This window comes from Sceloporus occidentalis, unplaced genomic scaffold, assembly GCF_023333645.1.
Source record: "Sceloporus occidentalis isolate IW3139 unplaced genomic scaffold, rSceOcc1.0.p SCAF_336, whole genome shotgun sequence".
Taxonomy (NCBI): domain Eukaryota; kingdom Metazoa; phylum Chordata; class Lepidosauria; order Squamata; family Phrynosomatidae; genus Sceloporus; species Sceloporus occidentalis.
This window is the reverse complement of record NW_028317316.1, coordinates 441,394-453,849: the sequence shown is the minus strand read 5'-3', so window position 1 is coordinate 453,849 and position 12,456 is coordinate 441,394.

Below are 12,456 nucleotides of genomic sequence, written 5' to 3'. Positions count from 1 at the left end.
AGCAGATTCCATAGCGCGGTTACAATAAGGGATAGTGAAAATAATTTAAGGCAATTTAAAATGACAACAACATTAGCCCATGTCTTGACATTTTCTGCAGTGGCAGGGACATATCCTGGGAGATCACTATGAGCAGAAGAATGACCAACCTTTCCAACAGGTGCTGACAACCACCGAAAATGCTTCAGAGAAGAGATCCTGGAGGGTTTCTCCAGACCCTACTGAGATCTCTGATTGCGCTGCTGGCTGATAATATGCACTGTGATCAGCCCTGCCTCCTGATCATAATGTGATCAGCACTGGAAAGATCAAATGGAAATGTTTCTACCACAATAAAAAAAAACCAAAAAACAACAACAACAAAAATTGTCAATATGAAATTGAATTGAAAAAAGTAAAAATAAAAAAAAATATAGGGAGCCCAGTGATGTCACTATGGGGAAAAAATAAAAGTACCCCAATCACTATATTAAGCCATCAAACTTCAAGTAAAAATATATTTATGAAACTCCCCTTCACTACCCCCAAAGCAATATACAATATAGAATAATATGTAAGAGATGTGTGTGGGGTTTTACTGTAATCAGGGAATGTGGTCGAACATAAACTGTGTCTTTGTTCAGTAGTGGCACCTAAATGTATTTAGACCTGCAACAAGACCTGGGGACTACCAAGTGGCCTAGGCAATTTAATGGCATGAATGGATATCACTGGCCGCACTTTACATTTTAATGCACCCTGTGGGCATACCTGGGAACTCCGAAAGAAACACAAGGGTAGGCTCCAGGGAGCCAGAGCCCACAAGTTCCCAGTTATACCCTTTGGGTCTATTGGCCAATGGGCCCCTGGCCACAGGCCTGTGTTTTAATATATTAGCACTAATAATTATTATGTATTCCTGTGAATACATATTAAAGACGGTATCCAGAACAAAACAATGTTTAACTTGTGTGGGTACATCAAACATGGAAAGGGGGAATCATGGTTTAACAAACATTTAGGAAAAATGACAAAAAACCTCTGGACTTTAGGCAGTAGCGTACGTAGCGGGGGCGGGGGAGGCGGTCCGCACCGGGTACTGCTCATCAGGGGGGGTGCCAACTTGCCGGCACCCGGCACCCTTCCAGAGACGGACAGTAATGTCCGCCGCTGGAGGAGCAGGCTTGCAAGGGAGCGGTATCGGAGGTATTTAGCAGACCTCCGGCTCCCTTGAGTGATTTTAAGCCGGGTTGAACCCTTGAACCCGGCTTAAAACCACTCAAGGGAGCCGGAGGTCTGTTAAAGACCTCCGATATCGCTCCCTTGCGATCCGCGCGGCAACAGCTGCTGTGCGCCGGGATTTGTTGTCAGATCCTGGCGCACAACACTGAAGCCGCGCCCACTGCCGTCCGTGCCCTCTGACCCGGAAGAAGACAGAAGAACTGAAGAAGAGGAGCGAAGAGGAGGAAAAGAAGCTGTGAGGAGAAAAGAGGAAAGGTAGGAAAGCATTCAGTGAGTGAGAGTTGATTGCAGTGGCGTCGGCAGGGGGGGGCCAGAGGGGGCCATGGCCCCCCTACATCATGCTGTGCCCCCCGGTGTGCCCCCCCAATTGAAACGCCGGCTTTTTTTTTTTTTTTAATAGACCCGGAGGAGAGAGTGAGAGGCGCCGAGCGGTTGCTGAGGAATAAGTTCTCAGCAACCATTCGGCGCCTCTCACTCTTCTCCGCGACCACGAGGCCTCTTCCTGGTTCGCAGTGCCGGCATTTCAAGCCGAGCGCCGGTATATGTCGTCATATCCGGCGCCCAGCAGTGAAGCCGGCAGAACCAGGGATACAGAGACCTCGCGATCTCACCGCTGGACAAGCCCAAGGTAAGTGAACTTCAAAGGGGGGGTTAGAAAGTTAGGAGGGGGTTAGAGAGTCAGAAGAGTTAGGAAGTGAGAAGGGGTAGATAAGGATAGATTGGGAGGGAGAGGGGGTAGATAGGATAGATTGGGAGGGAGAGGGAGAGGGGGGTAGATGGGATAGATTGGGAGGGAGAGGGGGGTAGATGGGATAGATTGGGAGGGAGAGGGTGTAGATTGGGAGGGAGATGGGGGTGGATGGGATACATTGGGAGGGAGAGGGGATAGATAGGATAGATTGGGAGGGAGAGGGGGGTACATAGGATAGATTGGGAGGGAGAGGGGGGTACATAGGATAGATTGGGAGGCAGATGTGGTAGATAGAGAGGCAGTTGTGGTAGATAGGGAGGGAGAGGGGGTAGATAGGATAGATTGGGAGGGAGAGGTCTTTATGGGACAAAAACGGCGTACGTTCAGCTGTTTGGGGACAAAGTTGACATAATGTGTAACTTAGGTGCTGGTCAGGTTCTATGTGGGCAGTGTGGACACCAGGGTTGGCTTTGGGGTGTGTGACCAGTGATCTATGCCTGTAATTTAGGGGGTTTTATCTATACCTTTAATGCAGAGTTTATATGTAATTTCCAATTGATTTATATCTGCAAAGCTGGGTTTTGTGTCATTCTGTTCATCTGTATCGGCTATATTTCCATACATTATTAATGCTTACCTGCAAATATAGGATTTGTATGTCTTATTCAGTTGATCAATACCTGGAGTACTGTTTCCATGTGTTGTTTATTTGATCTATACCTTCAGTGCTGAGTGTACATGTGATTTCCAGTTGATATATACCTGCAATGCTGGGTTTGTGTGTCCTGTTGGTTTATACCTGCAATGCTATGTTTCCATACATTATTTATGTATACCTGCAAATACAAGTTTTTTTTTAATCTCATTCAGTTGCATGTGCTGTTTCCATGTGTTGTTTATTTGATCTATACCTGAACTACAGGGTGTAAGTAAAAGAACGCTATGGTTTAGTGAATGAGGGGACAAAGGGACTCTGGGGATGATTACAGGGGAGAGGACCTCTCAATGTCACGGTGCAGTCAGAAGGAGGGAACACTGCACTGACTCACTGTCTTCCCCTGATCTGCAGTCAGTGTGGCAAATATATTGGCAGCAGGGTCCAATATTAATATATATTGGCTGCAGGGGCTAATATTAATATATATCGGAAGCTGGGACTAATGTTTATATATATCGGCAGCAGGGGCTAATATTAATATATATTGGCTGCAGGGCCTATTATCAATAAATATTGGCTGCAGGGGCTAATATTTATATATATTGGCTGCAGGGACTAATACTATATATCGGCAGTAGGGGCTAATATTAATATATGTTGGCAGCAGGGTATAATTTGTATGTATATCGGCAGCAGGGTATAATATAAGTATGTATCCGCAGCAGGGGCTAATATTAATATATATCCGCAGCAGGGGTTAATATTAATATATATCGGAAGCAGGGTGTAATATTTCTATATATCTGCAGCAGGGTCTAATATTTATATATATTGTCAGCAGGGGCTAATATTAAAGAATGAAAAATAACTGTTACTTTAGCTGTTATTTTGAAATCATATTTTAATCACAGTCTTTACTTCAAAGAGATAAGTGCATATTATGTAGTTAAAAATGCACGTCTAACGTGTGTGTGTGTATATATATATATATATATATATATATATAGTGTATATGTACCGTTTTATAATTGGCCCCCCTACTTTGGTCCCTGGCCCCCCATGTGCCCCCCCTAAATATGAAACCTGGAGACGCCACTGGTTGATTGGTATATGTGTGGATTGGTATGTGTGGATTGGTATGTGTGGATTAGTATATGTGTGGATTGGTATATGTGTGGATTGGTGTATGTGTGGATTAGTATATGTGTGGATTGGTATATGTCTGGATTGGTATATGTCTGGATTGGTGTATGTGTGTGGATTGGTATGTGTGTGGATTGGTATGTGTGTGGGTTGGTATGTGTGTGGATTGGTATGTGTGGATTAGTATGTGTGGATTGGTATATGTGTGGATTGGTGTATGTGTGGATTGGTGTGTGTGTGGATTGGTGTGTGTGTGGATTGGTGTGTGTGTGGATTGGTGTGTGTGTGGATTGGTATGTGTGTGGATTGGTATATGTGCGGATTGGTAAATGTGTGAGAGTGATGGGTGTTATGCTGTACCATTTCCAATGTATTTTTCATGATCTAATTATGCTCTAGTACATCATAACTCCCATCACTCTATACTGTTCCATACAGTGGCAGAGCTGGGAGACAGAGGCCTTGCACCCCCACCGCAGGACTCCTGAAAGGTAAGTGAACTTCAAAGGGGGAGAGGGTAGATAGTTAGGAGGGGGTAGATAGGGAGAAGGGAGTGAAACGGGGGGATAGGGGGTAGATAGGGAGAAGGGAGTGAGAAGGGGTAGGTAGGACAAAAGGGAGTGAGAAGGGGTAGATAGGGCAATCATACTCCTATCATGCCAAGTCTGCGAGTACATCCTGGAATCTGGGTATGCCTGGGCATGATAGGAATGTGATTGCTGTTAACAATCATATATATATATATATATATATTAATATTGTTATTTAATTGTTTTGTCCTATTTTGGTGTGTTACTTACTTTAAATAAAAGTGTTATTTTTTTTTTATGGTGTGTGGGGGGGTCATATTCGGTTTCGGCCAGGTAAATGCTGCATTTTCGGTTTCAGTCCAGAATTCGTTTCGGTGCATCCCTACTACTAATGAAGTGGTAGGCCTACACCACATCAATGTTTGGCTTAGTATATAGTGATAGGAGTTATGCTGCACTATTGTCAATGTCTGCCTCAGTATATAGTGGTAGGTGTTATGCTGCACTATTGTCAATGTCTGCCTCAGTATATAGTGGTAGGTGTTATGCTGTACAACCGTCAATGTCTGCCTCAGTATATAGTGATAGGTGTTATGCTGTACCACCGTCAATTTCTGCCTCAGTATATAGTGATAAGTGTTATGCTGTACCACCGTCAGTGTCTGCCTCAGTATATAATGATAACAGTAAGTGTTATGCTGTACCACCGTCAATGTCTGCCTCAGTATATAATGATAACAGTAGTGCTGTACCACCTTCAGTGTCTGCGCCGGTATATAACGGTAGAAGCTATGCAGTTTTAAAGTGTGTGTGTGGGGGGGTGCCACATACAGGATCCACCCCAGGTGCCAAATACTCTAGGTACGCCCCTGCCTGGATTATTTATTCCTCCTTATAATTATTTAGTTAATTTTACATCTCCTTATTGATTTCACATTACTATTATTATTATTACCTCTGTTTATAGGGATGCTATTCCTTTCTCCTCTTGTAGAGAATGAAGATTTAGCTTTGTCAGCTTTACAATTTCGAGACATCTAGGGTTTTTCACTCTAAATGCAATGTTTGAATCTATGCGTAGATCCATTCCACCTACTTTATCTAACATCCCAAAATCTATGGAGAGTGGTGATCCCTGGCTCACACCTTATGCGCCTCGTTCTGTTGGAGATAGTGTTAACTAAGAACTTCCCAAAAAAGGAACCATATTGATAGTCATGAAAACATTGATCTTTATGTAGGCAGAGTTAAAGTTTTAAGTTGAATCTTGACCAAGGACATGAAACAATGCTGGATTTGATTATGGAATCAGGCACAGTCAGGCAAATCAGGAATCAGGCGAATCGTATCTACAGGAATCCATTGCTCACATCAACTATCTGGCAATGTCGGCAGGTTCATTTTGCCTTAATATGCTTCACGGTTGACCTAGTGGATTGTGGCAGCCTTTAGAGAATGAACAACGTTTTGGCAGTAAGGAACATAAATCACAAAGGTATTTTTGTGTAGATTGGGGTAATATGGGTCAGGCGGAATATATTCCCAGTCTTTCCAATTGCAGACTGGATTTTTAGACACCTCAACAAATGCAGCGATTGGAAATGCCATAAAATCAAGTTTCCATCAAATTCTCCATTAATAATGATCCCTTGGCATAGACCTTTCTGTGTCTTGTATATACCGGTATATCACCAATTGCTGAAGTTTTTCAGCTGGATTCCAGATCCAGTGGATGCCAACAAGGAAAGATTCCATCCCACCATTTGCAAATGCATGAACATATTCTTATTTTCATGGAACAAAGTCCGATAACCATTTCAGGCAACTCTTATCCGGATAGAAGACCTAACACGCGCCATGCTATCCATGCTTATCTTATCAAATGTGAGATTTCCAGGCACTAAATCTAATTATGCAAAAGCCTGTACATTATGGTCTAGCTGGTGCATAGAATAGTATCTGCATCCAGTTCAAGATACGGAGTCTATTGCAAATTTAAAAAAGAAAAAAACTGTCTGCAAACACCTCTACCCCACTTGGAAAAATGGAATAGTGGATCTACACATGGTGACTTCACCATACTTTGGTTTTTGTGAGCCCTTTGAACCTCCAGGAATTCGGTTTTAGGCATCCTATCTCCTTAGTATGCAATATTGTATTTCTCAGTACTGCAGTATGGTCATGATTTAGGACAATAATGCAAATGTGTACATATTCTATTATATTTTTTATATACTTTATTGATCGCTCCTTAAATATCTGATTGATATCCATATGCTCAGTATATTGTATATGTTTGGCGATATTTTTGTATTTTGGGTGCTATCTATCAGATTTGATCATATTTGTATTTTTAGTTTAGGCCTACTTTGATTTATTACTGAGGACGTGCGCTTTAAACCGTTTACATTTTTATCTTTATATTTTTTTTTGATCCGTCAAATCGTAGAGATCGAGCTACACCCGTATTTACTTGGCTATTAGCTTCAAAATATTATGCTATTTATTTAATCCACTGCAAATTTTTTTTTTATCACATTCATTCCAGTCACGGAAAGCCTACATTATTAATCTTTATTGTTCAGCTATTACTTCACATCGTTTCCAGTGATAATATTCCAGTTGGCAGACACGCTAGTTCATAAACTCATGAAAGGCATCCTGCTCCTAGATACAGGATGTGTCCAAAGTCCTTCAACTCCTCTTTGGCTTGTCTACTAATCATTTATCAATTATCCGCCAGATGTACAATGATGTAATGCAATATTCTACCTTACAAATTACAAAATACTTCCACCTCTTAGTTTCCAGATGGGCAGATTCTCTGAGGTTTTACCCCAGTCTCGGAGGGTTAAAGGGAAGATTTTCAGGACTTTACCCAAGTCTCAGAATCTGGGGGGGGGCAGATTCTCAGGTGTTTACCCCAGTCTCAGAGTCTCAGGGTAAATGGGCAGATTTTTTAGGGGTTCTTATCCCAGTCCCAGAATCTTGGGGTTAATGGGCAGATTCTTAGTGTTTTTACCCCACTTTCAGAGTTAATGGGCAGATTCTCAGTGATTGTACCCCAGTGTCAGAATCTCAGAGGAAAATGGGGAGATAATCAGGGTTTTTACCCCAATTTTAGAGTCTCAGGGTTAATGGTCAGATTTTCAGTGTCTTGGATTTTCAGAGTCTTGGATTCTCTGTGTAAATAGGCAAATTACACCAGTCTCAAGGTGTTAGGGTGAATGGATAGATTATCAAGGTTTTTACCCTAGGGTGTCTCAGGGTGTCAGAGTGTATGGGCGGTTCCTTAGTGTGTTTACCCCAGTCTCAGGGTTTTTACTCCTTTCTTGCGATCTTGGGGTAAATGGGCAGATTTTCAGGGTTATTACACAATCCTCACAGTGTCTGGGTAAATAGTTAGATTATCTGGGTTTTGCCCCATTCTCTAGGTGTTAGGGTGAATGGCAGATTCTCAGATTTTTTACCCTATTTTCAGAGCCTCCGGGTGACTGGACAGTATTTTAGGATTTATACTCCAGTGCAGGATCCCCATTTCCCTTCCTACTTCCCTCCCATTTACCCCTATGTGCAGATAGCCCCTCCCCCCCACAACGCCATTGCTCCCACAAGAGGGGGAACCCCAACTACTCTACACCGGGTATTACCCAGGTATGGATAGAAATCAATAACTAAACCTATGTAATGATGTTTATAGTGCCATCATATTCCGCAGCGCTGTACAATGTTCCTGTATGTGTATAAGAAACCTGTATTGTGTGTATACCATGGGTGCCGCCATACTAACTTCCTGGATCTCAGGATTTGCATCATTATATTGTTGCCCGTCCCTTTTTAGAAGGTTTCACTCCACCTTTGTGAATCCCCCCATTGTCCGAATAATAAATTGTATGATACATACTAGATGTTAAATTGAGTTTTATTGCCAAATTGATTAACGGTTGGATATTTGTGATTGGAGATCAATAGAAGATTCTCCGTTAGAAATCACCATACAGATGGAAACTTCTCATGTTCTATGGTGTCCAAAAGAGTGTCCTCCGGGCTGGTTGATAGTTCCCTAGAGTGTAGCCTCTTGGTGGTGAGGGCCACAACCCAAATTGGTGATTCAGCAGTTATAGTGAGTCTTGTTGACGATGGTACTGAAGACTTGAGCTTTGATGATCAGTTCTTCCATCATCATGAGAGGTATAATGCTACGTGGATCGCTCAGCTGTACATCTCTCGGCACTAAAGCTTTCATTTCTCCCATAGCATCTTCAAACTCCTCAACGACTGTGACTACTTTCCGCTTGTCCTGTCGGAGGGCAGACAGCTGTTGTTGTAGCTGATCGTTGGCCTCAGCTATCTGCTCATTGGCTTCTAACGCTTTCAACAGTCTATCATCGAGTTCTTCAGCCGCTTCAATAGATTCACGTGAGGACATCTCCATGTCATGACATCTGTCTTGCAGGTCTTGAATTTCAAGGTCTTTGATGGCCACATGTTCTTCAAGCAAGGGGATTGCCTTACTCATGCCTTCCAGATGCTCTGTCAGCTCTTCGTTCTGCCTACGAAGGCTGTTGATAACTGACTGGAGCTCTTTGTTCTCCTGAGACAGACCATGGGCATGGTCTGCAGCCAGATTGAAATAATTCTGAGATATGTCCTCTCGTGACACCTGTGAGCTTCTCGAGGTGGTCTTGCAATGTTCTCTCCGGCGTCTCGGTGAATGGTTTTCATGCCTCCGCCACCTGTAGTCACCTTCTGACTTTAGATTTTCCTCCAGACTCGAGAGTCTGTCCATAAGACGGGACATGGACCGTCTGTGTTCCATCTTCATCTGGAACATGGAGTTGTTAACCAGAGAATGCACGAGGTGCAGATGGAGTCCGGGTACATGTCGTTGTCTGTGAGAGTTGTCTCTCTTTTTGCGTGTTAATAATATGATACAGAGGAGTATAAAAGCTCCAATGTACCCCAAACACAGTAGTTGGCTCAGATACACATCGCGCTCGGCTTTGCACATCTTTGCGGTCGCCTGCTCTGTTGAGCAATGACCTGTTTACGAGTCTCCCCCTCTATTCATTGCCTGTGCTACCGATGACATCACAATGAGGCTGCTGACAGAACACTGGAAATTATTGGTTTATGGCATAGTGGGCAGGGCTGGAAGAAGCCACGCCCAGTTTTTTGAGGAAGGTTTGTTTACTTGAGTGTTTTTTAAAGCACCGTCCACAATCAAGCCACATCCGCTGAATCATTCAACGAAATAATAGTATTTAATAAATAAATTCTCCTGTCTAATTGTGTTTTGTTTTTAAGTTCATGATGACATCACAATGAAGTTGAGGGAACATCAGGAATGATTGCTTTGTGGCATAGTGTAACAGGTTGTTTTATGAGTGGGTGTGTTTTCAAAGGCCCCACTCTCTTTTAAGAAATGAAATTGTTTCTGGAAGCCTTTGAAGGACACGGTATGTTCAGCGAGGACATGTCGGCAAACTCTCCATCACCATCAGTGCCCTAACCCTCCAGCCAATAGCGTCATCACACACTGACACATAGATGGGGCCAAACGTGGCCGATCTGCCCTCAGGTTCTGGGTTTCTATGTTCGGTGCAGTCTGTCGTTGTGCATTAAAAAGGGCAGCCTTATACCTGCCAGGTCTCCCTGCTTAGTTTGGACAGTCCCTCATGACCCTCTCCCCTTCCCTGTTGGCCCCTCTCTCCTGTCCTTTTAGCCTTTTGGCTAAGTGTTTTAATTTAAGTCCCGGGCAGGCGCCCCTGTTGCCATGGTGCCCTCACACACCGTTAAGGCCGACCCTGGAGCCAAGTATTATCCCAACCCATGCCCCTGCTGCCGCCATTGTGATAATATGCATTTCTTTATAACACATTTACTGATGCATTTTAAACATAAAGGGCTGATATGTCATGGGTGTAGAATTCTGCACAATTGTGTGGGTTAACTCGATGTAATTGTGTCAAACTAACTATTTTTATTGTTGATAGAGCAACATGAGGATCTTAATGCGTTAGAATACAAAACTAGCAAACTACAAAAGTCAAGGACAAGAATTGTGCGGAGTTTATTAAAGAGCATTCAACCACCATATTTACATTTTTCATACACATACCAAAACAGTATTTTTTAACATAAACCACACAAGATGTGTAAAATGGACTTAGTAAATTTCTACAAAGCAGTTCCAATGGAAATTGAGGGGGTTGATCTTTTTGAAAACAGTAAGGAGGTGGCACAAGAATGGTTTAGATTTACAATACATGGCTTTATTCACCAAAAGGGAGTTGTAGGTACATGAAACATTTATTTTCACCAACTTAATGTACATTATGATAAGCCAGCCTAGAAACGTTGGAATGGCACTGTATAATACATAGCTGTATGATATAATACATATTCATTATGATAATTTCAAGTGCTGAACTGCTCTGCAGAATGAAATGCCATACGGTCTTCCTCGCGGGACAAATTAGTCAGAATTTATACATCATTACATTTAACTGATGACATCAACCGTTTCGGCAGACCACAACTCCCGGTTAAGAGAATAAAAAGGAGGTGAGATGATGTTTCAAGTCAACCTTTGGTATTTTGTATAAAACTTTTTCCAAAGGAGCCATCATGTAGAAAACAAAAGTTACAATTAAGACTGCAACCATTATTAAACCATATAATCAGAAACAACGTAACTGTCTTATTTTGTGAACGTTCTCACAATCTTTTTTTAGGTTCAATAAATAATTATGGCACAATACGGGCACATGTCATATAAATTAATAATTTAATAATAATAAAAAAAAAAACTCAGACAAGGAAATCCATTCTAACACATCGACAACAGTATCACCTGTCACTTGGTAAAAGTTGAACCAGTTTAAATTACATTAAGTTTAGATAGTAAGGTATTTTCCATATCAGTTTTGAGGCGTCGCAATCAGACATTATCTCACATACAGTCGCCTGGAATGCCTGCTATGAAGATACAGATGTAAGTGCACTTTTTATGCATATATAATATACATATTTATACAATATCATGTATATTTAACGTACAGAACTAGGAGGCTCCGTGGGATGTGATCAGTCAAATGCAGACCCTGAGTTCTTATTAAATGAAATCTCCCATGAACATATAGGAGTTACTTATACTCTATTGCATGCAGAGGTTCCTGGTAGAAGTGGGCACTCTCTCGGACCACAATCAAGATTGAGAGGAGTTTGAGCTGGCCCATCTCCAGCCTGCATGTCTCCTTTCTTCACAAGGCAGTTGTATGGCTTCAGCCAATGTCCGTTTGGCCAGCTAAAGTTCTTTGGAATTGTATGCCAATACCCGACATACTCCATAATTGACTACCTCTGCCATAGACGAGAACTAGTGTTTTAGCTTTTTCAACACTGTGATTCACAGTATCTGCTCTACTCTGTCCTCATTCATTTCACAAGGTAAGCCAATGACAAATGACTTAAGTTTCATAAATAAGGCGACAGAGGAAATACACCCGTGGTCCTTCCATTTATAAGCATGTAACGTTCAAGTAACAGTGGGTTCTTTCATTTCCACCAAATAATAGGGTATCATTGTGATATCTGATTTAACATTGATTGCTGCATCCTTACCGAAAGTTTTTGCCATTCTCACTAGGATGTTACATCAGCATTTTACCTTACGTGTCTTGTGTCAAGACCTGTAAAAATACTTAGCAGCGTGACAGATCACTAACATGCTACTGAAGTGATATGTGTGCTTTCAGAAATGCATTAGGCTGTATTGGTATGAAGACTTTATACCTACCACACTATTAACCCCTTAAGGACAATGGGCGGTCCCTAAACCCATTGAAAACAATGCATTTTGAACCTGTACATGTACGGGCTATCATTAAGGGGTTAACAAAATGGCCTGGTTTTGTGCCATTCATCTCGGAAGACCTCGTTTACAATTTTTGTAATTTAAGCATTTATTGTCCGATTTTTTTATCGATTTTTGTTATTTAACTTGTTTTTGTGTTTATGTAAAGGCCAAAAGCATATACCATTTAATAATACATGTATGTGTTTATGAACGTTAATATTCATGAAACCCATAAACACAGTAACTTAATTGAAACGTATGCACATTAATTATATATTTACACACAGAAAAACTCCAGTTTCATCCAAAAAAATGAATGAGCTAAGGTAACTACACGCTGTGTTTTTCTAAA